The sequence below is a fragment of the Alligator sinensis genome, unplaced genomic scaffold (assembly GCF_000455745.1).
Source record: "Alligator sinensis unplaced genomic scaffold, ASM45574v1 scaffold1262_1, whole genome shotgun sequence".
In the NCBI taxonomy this organism is placed as follows: Eukaryota; Metazoa; Chordata; order Crocodylia; family Alligatoridae; genus Alligator; species Alligator sinensis.
Window position 1 is genome coordinate 819 of NW_005844007.1, and position 7569 is coordinate 8387.

The following is a 7569-nucleotide window of genomic DNA, read 5'->3' on the forward strand; positions in this document are numbered from 1 at the left end:
GGGGGTAGGAACAAAAAACGGGGTAGGAACCAAAAAATCGGTGCCCCGTTTCTGGGGGGACACATTTAAGCATGGCACCGGGGGTAGAATCCAAAAACCGGGGGTAGGAACCAAAAAAATGGGGCCTCGTTTCCGGGTGGACCCATTTAATCGTGACAACTTGGATAGGAACCAAAAATCGGGGGTAGGAACCAAAAAAACAGGTCCCCGTTATTGGGGAGGAGCCATTTAAACGCTACACCGGGAGTAGGAACCAAACAACGGGGGTAGGAACCAAAAAAACGGGGCCTCGTTTCCGGGGGGCCCCATTTAAGCGCGACAACTTGGGTAGGAACCAAAAATTGGGGGTAGGAACCAAAAAAACAGGTCCCCGTTTTTTGGGGGGACCCATTTAAGCGCTACACCGGGAATAGGAACCAAACAACGGGAGTAGGATCCAAAAAAACGGGGCCTCGTTCCCGGGGGGACCCATTTAAGCGTGACACCATGGGTACGAATGAAAAACGGGGGTAGGAACCAAAAAAAGGGGTCCTCGTTTCCGGGGGGACCCATTTAAGTGCGGCACCGGGGGTAGGAACCAAAAAACGGGGGTTGGAACCAAAAAAATGGGGCCTCGTTTCCCTGGGGACCGATTTAACCGCAACAGCGGGTTTAGGAACCAAAAATCGGGGTTAAGAACCAAAAAACCAGGGCCCCGTTTCCGGGGAGACCCATTTAAGCGCGACACTCGGGGTAGGGACCAAAAAACGGGGGTAGGAACCAAAAAAACGGGGCCCCATTTCCGTGGGGACCCATTTGGGTTCGACACCGGGCGTAGGAACCAAACAACGGGGGTAGGAACCAATAAAACCGTACCTCGTTTCCGGGGGTACCCATTTAAGCACAACGCCGGGGGTAGGAACCAAACAACGGGGGTAAGAACCAAAAAAACAGGGCCTCCTTCTCGGGGGGACCCATTTAAGAGCGTCACAGCGGGTAGGAACCAAAAATCGGGAGTAGGATCCAAAAAAACGGGGCCTTGTTTCCGGGGGGACTCATTTAAGCGCGACACGGCGGGTAGGAACCAAAAAACGTGGGTAGAACCAAATAAACGGGGCCCCGTTACTGGGGGGACCCATTTAAGCGCAACACCGGGGGTAGGAACAAAAAATGGGGTAGGAACCAAAAAATCGGGGCCCCGTTTCCGGGGGGAGACATTTAAGCGCGGCACCGGGTGTAGAATCCAAAAACCGTGGGTAGGAACCAAAAAAACGGGGCCTTGTTTCCGGGGGGACCCATTTAAGTGTGACAACTTGGATAGGAACCAAAAATCGGGGGTAGGAACCAAAAAAACAGGTCCCCGTTTTTTGGGGGACCCATTTAAACGCTACACCGGGAGTAGGAACCAAACAACGGGTGTAGGAACCAAAAAAACGGGGCCTCATTTCCGGGGTGACCCATTTAAGCAGGACATCGGGGGTAGGAACCAAACAAAGGGGGTAGGAACCAAAAAAAGGGGTCCTCGTTTCTGGGGGGACCCATTTACGAGCGACACAGCGGATAGGAACCAAAAAACGGTGGTAGGAACCAAAAAAACGGGGCCTCGTTTCTGGGGGGACCCACTTAAGTGCGACACCGTGGGTCGGAACCAAAAAACGGGGAAGGAACCAAAATACAGGGCCTTGTTTCTAGGGGGACCCATTTCAGCTCGAAACCGGGAGTAGGAACCAAAAAACGGGGGTTGGAACCAAAAAAACGGGGCCTCGTTTCTGGGGGGACACATTTAAGCGCAAGACCGTGGGTAGGAACCAAAAAAAGGGTAGAAACCAAAAAAACGGTGGTAGGAACCAAAAAAAGGAGCCCCGTTTCCGGGTGCACCCTTTTAAGTGAGTCACCGGGGTTAGGAACCAAAACAAGGGGTAGGAACCAAAAAAACAGGGCCTCGTTTCCGGGGAGACCCATTTAAGCGCGACAACGGGGGTAGGATCCAAAAAACCGTGGTTGGAACCAAAAAAATGAGCCCCGTTTCCGGTTGGAACCATTTAAGTGCGACTCCGGGAGTAGGAACCAAAAAATGGGGGTAGGAATCTGTAAAACGGGTCCCCGTTTCCGGGGGGACCCATTTAAGCTTGACACCGTGGGTAGGAATCAAAAAACGGGTGTAGGAACCAAAAAAATGGGGCCTCGTTTCTGGGGGGACCCATTTAAGCACGACACTGGGGGTAGGAAGCAAAAAACAGGGGTAGGAACCAAAAAAAGGGTCCCCGTTTCTGGGGGGACCCATTTGAGAGCGACACCGGGGGTAGGAACCAAAAATTGGGGGTAGGATCCAAAGAAACGGGGCCTCGTTTCCGGGGGGACCCGGAAACCACCAGTGTTCTGCTTTAATGGGTCTCCCAATAAACGGGCCCCGTTTCTTTGGTTCCTAACCCCGTTTATGGTTCCCACCACCGATGCCGCGCTTAGACTGGTCTCCCCGGAAACGGGGCCCCATTTTTTTGGTTCCAAACCCCGTTTTTTCGTTTCTGCCCCCGGTGTCGCAATTAAGTGGGTCCCCCCAGAAACGAGACCCCGTTTTTTTGGTTCCTACCCCCGTTTTTTGGTTCCTACCCCCGGTGTCGCGCTTAAATGGGTCCCCCTGGAAATGAGTCCCCGTTTTAATGGTTCCCACCCCTGTTTTTTGGTTCCTACCCCAGTGTTGTACTTAAATGGATCCCACCGGAGACGCGGCCCAGTGTTTTTGGTTCCTACAACCGTATTTTGGTTCCTACCCACAGTGCCCCGCTAAAATGGGTCCCCCGGGAAACGAGGCCCCATTTTTTTGGTTCCTACCCCTGTTTTTTGGTTCCCACCAACGGTGTCGCACTTAAATGGATCCCGCCGGAAACTTGGCCCTTCTTTTTGGTTTCTAACCCAGTTTTTTGGTTCCTACCGCCGGTGTCGAACTTAAATGGGTCCCCCCGGAAACGCGGCCCTGTTTTTTTGGTTCCTACCCCCGTTTTTTGCTTCCTACATCCGTGGCCATGCTTAAATGAGTCCTCCCGGAAACGGGTCCCCAGTTTTTTGGTTCCTACCCCCGGTGTCGTGCTTAAATGGGTCCCCCCGGAAACGAGGCTCCGTTTTTTTGGTTCCTACCCCCGTTTTTTGGTTCCTACCACCGATCTCGCACTTTGATGGGTCCTGCTGCAAACGGGACCCCGGTTTTTTCGTTCCTACCCCCGTTTACTGGTTCCAACCCCCGGTGTCGCGCTTAAATGGGTCCCCCCAGAAACGGGGCCCCTTTTTTTGGTTCCTACCCCCGTTTTTTGCTTCCTACCCCCGGTGTCCTGCTTAAATGGGTCCCCCCGGAAACGGGGCCCCGTTCTTTTGGTTCCTAGACCCGTTTTTTGGTTCCTACCCTAGGTGTCGCGGTTCAATTCGTCACCCCGGAAATGGGGCCCCATTTTTTTGCTTCCTACCCCCGGTGTCCTGCTTAAATAGGCCCCCCCGGAAACAGGGCTCCATTTTTTGGGTTCCTAACCCCGTTTTTTGTTCCTACCCCTGGCTGTTGCTCTTAAATGGGTTCCCCCGGAAACGGGGCCCCGTTTTTTTGTTCCCTACCCCCGTTTTTTTGGTTCCTACCATCGGTGTCGCGCTTAAATGGGTCCCCCCCGGAAACAGGGCCCTGTTTTTTTGTTCCCTACCCCCGTTTTTTTGTTCCTACCCCCGGTTTTGGTTCCTACCCCCGGTGTTGCGCGTGAATGGGTCCCCGCGAAACTAAGACCCGTTTTTTGGTTCCTACCCCCGGTGTCATGCTTAAATTGGTCCCCCCTGAAACGGGCCCCATTTTTTGGGTTCCTACCCCAGTTTTTTGGTTCCTACCCTCAGTGTCGCACTTAAATGGGGCCCCCGCGGAAACGGAGCCCCGTTTTCTTGGTTGCTAGCCCCATTTTTTGGTTCCTACCATCAGTGTCGCGCTTAAATGGGTCCCCCCCGGAAACAGGGCCCCTTTTTTTGTTCCCTACCCCCGTTTTTTGTGTTCCTACCCCCGTTTTTTCGTTCCTACCCCCAGTGTCATGCTTAAATGGGTCCCCCCAGAAACGGGGCCCCGTTTTTTAGGTTCCTAGCCCCGTTTTTTGTTTCCTACCCCCGGTGTCGCGCTTAACTGGGTCCCCCCGGAAACGAGGGCCCGTTTTTTTGGTTCCTACCCCCGTTTTTTCAACCCCCGGTGTCGCGCTTAATAGGTTCCCCCTGGAAACGGGGCCCTGATTTTTTGGTTCCTACCGCAGTTTTTGGTTCATACCCCCATTGTCGCGCTTACATGGGTCCCCCCGGAAACGCGGCCCCTTTTTTTGGTTCCTACCCCCGTTTTTTGGTCCCTACCCCGGTCACGCGCTTAAATGGGTCCCCCCGGAAACGGGGCCCCTTTTTTTTGGTTCCTTGCCTCGTTTTTTGGTTCCAACCTCCTGTGTAACGCTTAAATGTGTCCCCTCGGAAACGGGGCCTCATTCTTTTGGTTCCTACCCCCGTTTTTTGGTCCCTACCCCGGTCACGCGCTTAAATGGGTCCCCCAGGAAACTGGGCCCCGTTTTTATTTTTCCGACCCCCGTTTCTTGGGTCCTACCACCGGTGTCGCGCTTAAATGTGTCCCCACGGAAACGGGGCCGTGTTTTCTTGGTTCCTACCCCCGTTTTTTGATTCCTACCCTCGTTGTCGCGCTTAAATGAGTCCCCCCAGAAACGGGGCCCACTTTTTTTGATTCCTAGCCCCATTTTTTGGTTCCTACCCCGGTGTCTCGCTTAAATGGGTCCTCCCGGAAACTGGCCCCATTTTTTGGGTTCCTACCCCCGTTTTATAGTTTCTACCCCCGGTGTCGCGCTTAATAGGTTCCCCCTGGAAACGGGGCCCTGTTTTTTTGGTTCCTACCCCAGTTTTTGGTTAATACCCCCGTTGTCGCGCTTACATGGGTCCCCCCGGAAAAGGGTCCCCCTTTTTTTGGTTCCTACCCCCTTTTTATGGTTCCTACCCCCGGGGCCGCGCTTAAATGTGTCCCCCTGGAAACTGGGCCCCGTTTTTTTCTCGTTTTCTTGGTTCCTAGCCTTGTTTTTTGGTTCCTACCTTTGGTGTCGCGCTCAAATGGGTCCCCCCTGGAAACAGGGCCCCGTTTTTATGTTCCCTACCCCCGATTTTTTTGTTCCTACCACCGTTTTTTGGTTCCTACCCCCGGTGTCGCACTTAAATGTGTCCTCCCGGAAACGGGGCTCCGGTTTTTTGGTTCCTACCCCATTTTTAGGTTCCTTCCCCCAGTGTCGCACTTAAATGGGTCCCCCCGGAAACGAGGGCCCGTTTTTTTGGTTCCTACCCCCGTTTTTTGGTTCCTTCCCCCAGTGTCGCACTTAAATGGGTCCCCCCGGAAACGAGGGCCCGTTTTTTTGGTTCCTACCCCCGTTTTTTTGGTTCCAACCCCCGTCTATTGGTTCCTACCCCAGGTGTCATGCGTCAATGGGTCCCCGCGAAATTGGGCCCCATTTTTTTGGTTCCTACTCACGTTTCTTGGTTCCTGCCCCCAGTGTCGCGCTTAAATGGGTCCCCCCGGAAACGAGGGCCCGTTTTTTTGGTTCCTACTCACGTTTCTTGGTTCCTACCCCCGGTGTCGCGCGTGAATGGGTCCCCGCGAAACTAGGCCCCATTTTTTTGGTTCCTTCCCCCGTTTTTTGGTTCCTACTCACGTTTCTTGGTTCCTACCCCCGGTGTCGCGCGTGAATGGGTCCCCGCGAAACTAGGCCCCATTTTTTTGGTTCCTTCCCCCGTTTTTTGGTTCCTACCCCTGTTTTTTGGTTCCCACCATTGGTGTCGCTCTTAAATGGGTCCCCCCCGGAAACAGGTCCCCGTTTTTTTGTTCCCTACCCCCGTTTTTTTGTTCCTACCCCCGTTTTTTGGTTCCTACCCCCGGTGTCGCGCGTGAATGGGTCCCCGCGAAACTAGGCCCCATTTTTTTGGTTCCTAGCCTTTTTTTTTGGTTCCAACCACCTGTGTCGCGCTTCAATGTGTCACCTCAGAAACGTGGCCCCGTTCTTTTGGTTCCTACCCCCTTTTTTTGGTTTCTACCCCCGGTGTCGCGCTTAAATGGGTCCCCCAGGAAACTGGGCCCCGTTTTTTTGTTTCCTTGCCCACTTTTTTGGTTCCTCCCCCCGGTGACGCGCTTAAATGGGTCCCCCAGGAAACTGGGCCCCGTTTTTATGCTTCCGACCCCTGTTTCTGGGTCCTACCACCGGTGTCGCGATTAAATGTGTCCCCACGGAAACGGGTCCGAGTTTTCTTGGCTCCTACCCCCATTTTTTGATTCCTACCCTCGGTGTCGCGCTTAAATGAGTCCCCCCAGAAAAGGGGCCCACTTTTTTTGGTTCCTAGCCCCGTTTTTTGGTTCCTACCACCAGTGTCGCACTTAAATTGGTCCCCCCCGGAAATGAAGCTCCTTTTTTTTGTTTCCTAGCTCCGTTTTTTGGTTCCTACCCCCAGCGTCGTGCTTCAAAGGGTCCCCCCGGAAACGGGGCCCCGTTTTATGGTTCCTACCACCAGTGTCGCGCTTCAGTGTGTCCCCACGGAAACAGGGCCCCGTTTTTTTGTTTCCCACCCCCATTTTTTGTTTCCTACCGCCGGTGTCACGCTTAAATGTGTCCCCCTGGAAACTGGTTCCCGTTTTTTTGGGTCCTTCCTCGTTTTTTGGTTCCTACCCCCGGTGTCGCGCGTCAATGTGTCCCCGCGAAATTGGGCCCCGTTTTTTTGGTTCGTCCTCCCGTTTTTTGGTTCATGTCCCCTGTGTCAAGCGTAAATGGGTCCCCCCGGAAACTGGGCCCCGTTTTTTTAGTTCCTAGCCCTGTTTTTTGGTTCCTACCCCCGGTGTCGTGCTTAAATGGGTCCCACCATAAATGGGGCCCCGTTTTCGGTTCCTACTCCTGTTGTCACGCTTAAATGGGTCCCTCCAAAATGGGTCCCCGTTTTTTTTGTTTCCTAGCTCCATTTTTTGGTTCCTACCCCGGTGTCGCGCTTAAATAGGTCCCCCCGGAAACGAGGGCCCGTTCTTTTGGTTCCTACCCCCGTTTTTTGGTTCCTACCCCCGGTGTCGCGCTTAAATGGGTCCCCCCGGAAACAGGGCCCCGTTTTTTTGGTTCCTACCCCCGTTTTTTTGTTTCTGCCCCTGGTGTCGCGCTTAAATGGGCCAGTCCGGAAACTGGGCCCCTTTTTTTTGGTTCCTACCCCTGTTTTTTGGTTTCTGCCCCCGATGTCGCGCTTAAATTTGTCCTCCCGGAAACGGGGCTCCGTTTTTTGGTTCCTACCCCAATTTTTTGGTACCTACCCCCGATGTCCCACTTAAATGGGTCCCCCCGGGGATGGGGCCACTTTTTTTTTCGTTCCTAGCCCCGTTTTTTGGTTCCTACCCCCAGTGTCACACTTAAATGGGTTCCCCCGGAAACAGGGCCCCATTTTTTTGGTTTCTCTCCCTGTTTTTTGATTCCTACCCCCGGTGTCACGCTTAAATGGGTCCCCCCATAAACAGGGCACCGTATTTTTGGTTCCTACCCCTGTTTTTTGGTTCCTACCCCCGGTGTC